The 8,495-nt window shown below is 36.6% G+C and overlaps 1 pseudogene; it reads right to left on the reverse strand.

Moving 5' to 3' along the window:
• Positions 1 to 7,188: 7,188 nt before the first annotated feature.
• On the reverse strand, positions 7,189 to 7,784 carry LOC114620738 (annotated as a pseudogene).
• Between the last annotated feature and the right edge of the window lie 711 nt (positions 7,785 to 8,495).

The raw sequence follows: 8,495 nt of genomic DNA on the forward strand, positions 1-8,495 counted from the left end.
TTGCTGGATGGAAGGAAAGCTTAAAATACAGTTTCTCATGCAGATAGCTTTTAAAATTGTATGTATAAATATATAAATAAATAATTTGGCGTCATCTTATTCTTGGTTACTTATTCTTCCAGTGAGTCACAATGCAGCTCAGACCTGACCTCTGCTTTCTCTCCTGAGCCAAATGACGTTGCCTTGTAAAGAAAGACCTTAACCACAGTCTTTAATAAGAGATCTGCCTGCCTGCCTGCTGCTCTACGAACTTTCCATGTATTGTAAGCAGGGATATGAGTATAGCTCCACTCCAAGCCCTCTTTACTGATAATTTAATGCTGCCTCTAAATTTAATGCCTATTGCCTTTGCACCAGAAAGCGGTTTTTACTGATGATAATGATGATGGTCATTAGGGCCTTGGAGACTTTTAAAAGGATCCAAGGATGAATGAATAAATAAAAACCACGATGACTCACTTTGCACCCGATGCCATTAGTGGAACGCACAGCTCAGCACTGCTCCTCTCCCGCACTCTGGCACTATTTAAATGTATGTTAAATTTCTTTTTTAAACAAAACGAGGATAATTTATTCAGAGAATATTATGAGATTTCAGAATGTCAGCAATCAGGCAAGCTACAGAAAGGAAATTCGTTTTGCCACGCTGACTTCTTTTCTCTCTAAAATTAGTCTACTGGAGTGACAACCGGCTTCTGGCAGGCTCTTTGCTCACTCCTCCTTCTTAAGCAAGGGGGACTTGTTCGTTGCTACAGTTTTATTGATTTCTTTGTTTTATGTTTGAAATCTATTAAAGAATGTCCTTCTAATATTGGGATTAATTCCTATTAAAGGGATTTCCTTCTGATATTGCTCTGGGTTAAATGGGTGAGAACAACATACTAGATTTCCGAGTACCATATTAGTCAAATTAATATGGATCGATAAATATTTAATTTTCATGTTCATAAAATGTGAATGTATAAACCTTGCTCTTGAATATTGGTTTGCAGGTATAAAGAAATATGCCCCAAATGGTTTTTATAAAGACATATAGCATTTCCCTGAAATGAAAATTGACACAAGGTAGTGTAATATAAACCATCATAGTGTAGTCTATTTCTCAAAGGATATGACTACAGAAAACACCCAGACTGCAAAAAGTCCAGTTATGCTCATAAGCCATTGTAATTGTGAGAGTGGTGTCTGTTTTCTTCGATATAAGATGATTTCAAAACTGGGGATAGGTAAGAACGTGCGTGCTGAACATTTCTTTTTAAGTCCTACGCCCCTTTCCTTCCCTCACTCCTGTAGATGGTGGGATGCTAACAGAGACATTGAACTAGGATACACACAATGAAGTTCCTGTACCTTACCATCTTTGAAGGAGCCAGGTGGCTAGTCATACCCATACTTCATTCTCTTTCCCAAACAAAAAGAAAAAAGCTCCACCATGTCTGTACAACACACTTGTTGCTATGTCATTTAGTTTGCAGAGGAGCAATCATCAAGAGATGTAGAGATTACTAAAATGTTCTTGCATTAGGAAGATTCAGCGTATTCTAAGATATATTTAAGGAAAAGGGACTGGGTAGCTATTCATTATAGAAATGTTGAATCAAAGAAATAATATACTTTAAAAACAAACTTCCACAAAATTCAAGACAATTTGAAAATAATGACGTTGGATGGACTCACAGAAAGCCCTAAGTGTAACTCTGAAACCTATTGAGTGTCTTTGAACATAAGTGAGGATAATATGATAAATAGGGGTTTGCAATTCATAGAAAGAACTACAATATAACCAACCAGATCACCCAGAGCTCCCAGGGACTAAACTACCAACCAAAGAGTACAATTGAGGGTCCCATGGCTCCAGCCGCATATGTAGCAAAAGATGGCCTTGTTGGGCATCAGTGGGAGATGTCCTTGGTCCTGTGAAGGCTTGATGCCACAGTGTATGGGAATGCCACGATAGGGAGGAGGGAGTGGGTGGGTAGGGGAATATCTTCATAGAAGCAAGGGCAGGATAGGATAGGATGGGATGGGATGGGATGGGATGGGATGGGATGGGATGGGATGGGAGGGGAGGGGAGGGGAGGGGAGGGGATGGGATGGGATAGGATAGGATAGGATAAGATAAGGGATTTCAGGAGGGGAAACTGGGGATGGGGATAACATTTGAATTGAAAATAAATAAAATATCCAATTAAAAAAACACTGAAAAAAAAAAAGAAACTGAAGATGTTAAATGAATTCAGTTAGCACCATTTACATGAGGCTTTCAAATGAAAACCAAAACAATTGTCTAGTCAGAAAGAACTTTCCTTTACCATTCATATTGGAAATTAACTCAAGAGTCAGCTAAAATCTAACTGAAGTAGATGATTTTCTTGATAGATACCACTTACCAAAGTTAAATCAGGATCAAACAATTTTAAAATTTTAAAAATGATTTTAAAAGTTCTTTAACCATCCCCTAAGGGAATAGAAGCAGTCATTAAAAGTCTCAGATTGTTTTAGTGTAGAATTCTACCAGACTTTCAAAGAAGAGTTAGAAAGAGTTAAGACCAATACTCCTCAAACTATTCTACAAAATAGAAACCGAAGGAACATTGAGAAACTCATCCCAAAGAAAAACAAAGGACCTCATCTCTATGAATCTTACATTTTTAAAATGTCTATCTCCCAGTTTTGCCAGATCTCTCTTCCTTACTTGATGAAGGCAGTAATTCTCTTTTTTTAATTGGATATTTTATTTATTTACAATACAAATGTCATCCTCTTTCCCCATTTCCCCTACCTAGAACCCCTATGCTATACCCCTTCCTCCTTTATGCTTTTATACCATTTTGATTATATGCATTTATTAAGGTCAGTTCGAGGTTGAGGGTTTAGCAATACAATAGATGCAAATAGTCAAGGAACAAGCAAGACAAGAAACACAAATAGTCAAAGAAAAAGCAAGGCATTAAACCCAATTACGTGAACACTCCTGTGATCACTGATTCTAAGGGCTTATCAGGATGACAAAAGTATCTGAGCCTACTTCCCTATCCTAGCCCAAGGCCATTTTCATGTCTGAAGCCTACTTCCTTGTTCTAGCCTAATATTTAGATTCCTGCCTGAGATTACTTCTTCCTTGTAGCCTAAGATTTAGGAAGGCAGTAATTCTAATACCATTGTGTTTTGTTTGACACATTGTTCAGCTAGTAAGCAGTCATCAAAACAACGAGTAAATTGGGCCAATGGGAAGTGAGGAAATACAATGTCACATTTTTTTTTAAACTGAAGAGCATTATAACATTTTGAAGTTTTGTAAATCTTGTTTATAATAAAAGACTGGAGGGATGGTTCAGTGGTTAGTAGTCCTTTTGCAGAGGATCCAAGTTTGGTTCTGAGCACCCAAACAGGCAGCTTACACAGACCTCTATCTCCAGTTCCAAGGGATCTGACAGCCTCTTAAAGACTCTCTAGACATCTGCACTCACACTGCATACACCCTTCTCATATACATATAATTAAAAATAGAACACATCTGTAAAAACAAATAAAATACAATTTTCATATTATTTTGGAATTTGAATTTATATTATTTATGAATTATAATTATGTATAACTCTTTTCTCCACCAAAAAATATATTTTTTATAATCATGGTAAGCTCTTTAATTTCCATGAATACCTGAGTATTGTCTGACCAGCGGTGTCTATAGATGGAAAGCAGTCGGTATAAATGGTAGAATCCATACATGGCTCATGGCTTCTGAAATGGAAAAACAAATAAGAATTTGATTGTCAGGAATAGGCACATAATTCTATGTAGCCAAGATGACTTGAAACACACACACACACACACACACACACACACACAGAGAGAGAGAGAGAGAGAGAGAGAGAGAGAGAGAGAGAGAGAGAGAGCGAAACAGCACTCTTCTTCAATATAAAATTCCCAAGGTCTTCTTCAACATAAGAAAAAAAATAATTTTGAAGTCAAGGGAAGTTTTTTAATGTTCTGAAACTATTATTTCCTGTAAGGATAAACTCAGAAAACTTAGCTTGAAAAAGAGTATGTCAAGTAGACTTGAAAATCTAGTTGCTAAAAACTTTTAAGATAAGCACAGCAGGAAAATACCAAGGTGATGTGTGTGGTAGGGATTTCTGATATTCAATGTGGTCCCACAATTTCTTTGCAAGAAAGCATAATTAGAATGTGTTTTAAAATGGACCCTCAGATGCATAATTTCCACCTGCCTTTTACACATGTGAGTGTATATTTACCCAGGTTTATAATTTTCTGTCTCCTTGGAGCTTCATTCTTACACACCCACACTATTCTTTTGCAAAGCCCTGTGGGTTATTTCATTTCTGTGAAGATCACAAGTTCTCTGGATCCTGGTGACTTATGCTTTCCTCTGCCCCATGAGTGTAGGTAATAGCCTTTTTGTATACCAATTTGCTTACACTGCAGTCTATGCTGGTAATACTGTACATTGCCTGACCTCTGAATGGAAAAATAATAACAAGTTAAAACAGTCGTTTTACCTGAAGTCGATAAGGGCCATAGCACTCACCCCGTTTTCAATTCACAGGCTCAATTTTCATCCACTCACTCTCGACTCTGAGAAGAAGGAATAATGACAGGCTATGGGCACTTTATTTCAAAATTCACTCACAAAGTTATTGACAAGCATTTTTCACAGAAACAGCTCTTCTCCCTGACCCTTGTGAGCTGTTTACATGAAAAATGCTCTTCCTTGTAGATTAATGAGAGTGGAGGCTAATTCCATACCAAACATGTGGCAATTGTGTTAGTGGCTCTGTTTTTGATATGGGAACAAAAATAGGGATAATTTGCCTCAAATTGCAGTCACTACAGTCATAATAAAATCTCAGAGAGTACTGTTTGCTTTCAACTTTCATTAGGTAAGCTGGGCTGTTATTAAGGCACCAACACATAAATGTTATATTAGCACTTAACAGAAGCATAGCCATCTCCTCTTGGAGATAAATTCTACCCTTGTCAATATAATTCTGCACTGCATGCAGTAAAAGAGTTTGAAAAGATGGAACAGTGAAGCTTTGAAGTAGAGGAAAAGAAATGTCTGTTCATTCAAGCTTAAAGGTCATTTTGTTACCCAAGTTGCTAGGGTTTTATTGAGGAGATAAGCACAAGAGAAACTCTGTTAGGCCAAGCCAAACATTGAGACAAACTTTCCTGTTGGCTGAGATTGCTAAATCAGTAACGTTTACATTTCTATACATCTTCAGCTGGCATTGTAAATGTGCAGAAGCAACGCTAGATCTAAGATGGAGTTCAAGTGCCCACATAATTTAGTTCTTAGTACCGTAACAGTCTCCTAAAAATGTAAGGTATTTTATAGGATCAGGGAGGAGCTGTTCAAACCAGACCCATGCTTATCCTTACTCTCATTCCATTGCACTTCACTCTGACAATTGAGTATCTCTACTATAGGCTACAAAAATCACCGTCGTCCTTGGGAAAATGGATCTTTAATCAAAAGTATGAACATAAAGGTGAGGTAAAAGCATGACTTGGCCTGACTTGGCATTTTACATCTTTTCTCCTTTTTTCCTGTTACTTAGCATGGTTGACTGCACAAAATTGTTTGTTGTAACTCCTGAATCCAGACCACAATATCCTCAGGAAGCACTTGGGATATTACCATGAAGGAAGTCCTTCTGAGTTTCTAAGACAGGACTAGATATCACAGTGAGTAGTGCCTGACTTTGTCTAAAGGTATTGATGAAGAACTTCCTAGATTAATGTTCCATTCATAGAATTGAATACTTGTATATTTTATCAATTATGGCTATTATCATATGACAGTGGAAACTCCCTGTCTTTCATTGTTTTCCTCTAGGATAGTCCATTTTTATCTACCCTTCCTTATATCCCTCGTAATTTGATCAAAATCATCTGTACATGTGGCCAGACTTAGAGTAAAATGTGACATGAAACACATTTAAACCAGGACTTCAGAGTCATGGATTAGAAAGGGTTCCGTATAAACCATTTGGAAAATAATTGTGTTTATTTATAACCTCTAATCTAACAAAAAGCCATTTCCATTTGAAAATCAATTTAAAATAATTTCCAGTCTGTAAATAATTCTTCACAAACATACCTTTGATGTGATAACTTAAAAAAATTCTTTATTGTATAAAGAAAAATTTTATTAGTTTTAAGAATTAGCAAGCTGTTGGCACAATGTTGTTTTGCATTATGTAATGATTATTCTTATATTAGTCAAATGCTGATTTCTATGCCACCATATCTGGTGGCTATCTGGACATGGATTGTAATGCTTATTCTAAGAATCTCCTGTCTCAATGCTGTGTAAGCATTTCTCCCCAATTATCTCTGATTGGTAAATGAGAATCCAATTAGCTAATGACTGGGCAGAACAAGTAACAGAACTGGACTTCCGGTCCCAGCCAGGGCAGGGGTAGAGAGGAGAAGAGAGGATTCACCATAAAGGTGGGACCAGGAGCCATAATGAGAACACACTTGGAGAAGAGAGAACCATATCAATACTAAAATGCAAATATCTCAGGGATTTTGGCTAGGAAGTAGCTAGACTAGTTAAGAAGATTAGAGTAGACTAATATCTGCTCAGTTATTGTGCCTTAAAGCTTGTTTAAAAAATCTGATGGTCTCGGTCTCAATTATACGAAAGCTAGCAGAGTTAGAGAAAAATTACTACTTTTAAAATTTCACTAATTAATATACCATTAATAATAATTTATATAATGTAAGTAATTGGTGAGTGTGTGTAGTGAAACATGCCTTTAGTTCAGATACTCAGGAGGAATAGGCCAGAGAATCTTCGTAACTATAAAGCTATCCTGGGCTACATAGTGAGTTCTGTGCTAGCCAGTGAGAGCTTGTCTCAAAATACAAACAAAACCCCAAATAAGTGACTAAGAACTAGTCTCTGGTTAGAGTCTATCATTTACCTAAAACAAGTACTCAAGCATGAGCCCCTCCCTAACAGTGACTATCTCTGACATAGTTCAAATCCCAGATAAATAGCATTGATCTACTTTCTGATGGTTATTCAATAAATGGTTTAAGTTAACATTTTACTTTAGATTAGCTTACCTCAAATTTTCTTTTCCTTTTTTTTCAATATATAAGTCTTTTATTGTCCAAATTGTACTTGTGATCAGGATCTTGTTTCTGGAGCTAGGAATCTGAGGCCTCACTCGTCAGCTGAGGCACGGTTCCCTTCTCAGACACATAGATGCCATCCAAAAACTTTCTGATATCTTTGTTTTTAACTGTTGTAGCTTGCTGAATCAGAACAGCTGAATTTGAAACAAGTTCAGTATCATTTCCTTCAAGGATTAATTCATCCTTCTGGGCTTGTGAGACAGAACAAGCAACACCTGTCCTCATCCGAACCCTGCAGATGTATTTTTCACCCAAGAAATTTCGGATTTCAACCAAAGACCCATTCTCCTGAATAAGGACGTTGATGGGGAAGTGAGCGTATACAGACCTCATCTTGTAACGGAAGCCCAGTGTAACACCCTTGATCATGTTCTGAACATGATTGCAGACAGTTCCGACAGTGGTCAGTTCCTTTCTGTTACCCCACCATTTGTCAACCCGGAGCCTTTTCTTTTTCTTTCCAAGAAGACTCAGCTCTACGTTGATGTGATTGAAGTCCCTCCGCAGAGTTCCCCTGGGGCCCTTCACAATGACAGTGCGCCCCTTCAGAGTGATGTCGACATTTTCCGGAATGTCGACAGTCTGATTGCTGAGAATGGTCTTCATTCTCGCAGTAGATGGGGCAGAGAGATACCTCAAATTTTCAAATGTTCATTCAATTTGTACCCTCAAATTCAAGTTCAGAAATCTAAGAAAATCATTGTAAATATCCCCACAGAAAATAATTGGAAACATAGAAAATGTTTCTGCCAGATAACAGAAAAGTATTATATTCAAAATATATTGTATTATATAATAAAATACTGGTAATAATATGTATCAACGTGTTGAGCTGTCATTGGTTTTGGCTAAAGAGAGGTTATTTTCATTTCTTTCTTTATGTCATAATAGATGTTCCAAATGTCTCTGATTATATGTTATATTAGAAAAATATTACTTTAGAAAATAAGATGTCAAATGTACTAACAATTTAATAAAGCAATGAATTAAAATATTAGTACTGAGAAAAACTTAATTTACACTGAATATTAAAAAAGAAAACAACCCAAGCCCCCCTTCCTTCTTTGGTTGCCTTTTAAAATATGACACATGACTTAGAATTCATAATTATGGGCACATACATATCTATGTGTCTAATGAACTTTACAGTTCCTCCTTGGTCAGATAATAAACTTGGCTACTATCTTGAAAGAGATGTATCTTATCATTTTAAATCAATTAGAGATATCGATTTAATAAAAATTTAATGTATATTACTCATGCCTGCAGTGAAATAGGCGTTGCATGTAATATTTAAAGTTCTGCTCTTATATATATAT

The sequence above is a fragment of the Grammomys surdaster genome, unplaced genomic scaffold, assembly GCF_004785775.1.
Source record: "Grammomys surdaster isolate TR1022 unplaced genomic scaffold, NIH_TR_1.0 170, whole genome shotgun sequence".
In the NCBI taxonomy this organism is placed as follows: Eukaryota; Metazoa; Chordata; class Mammalia; order Rodentia; family Muridae; genus Grammomys; species Grammomys surdaster.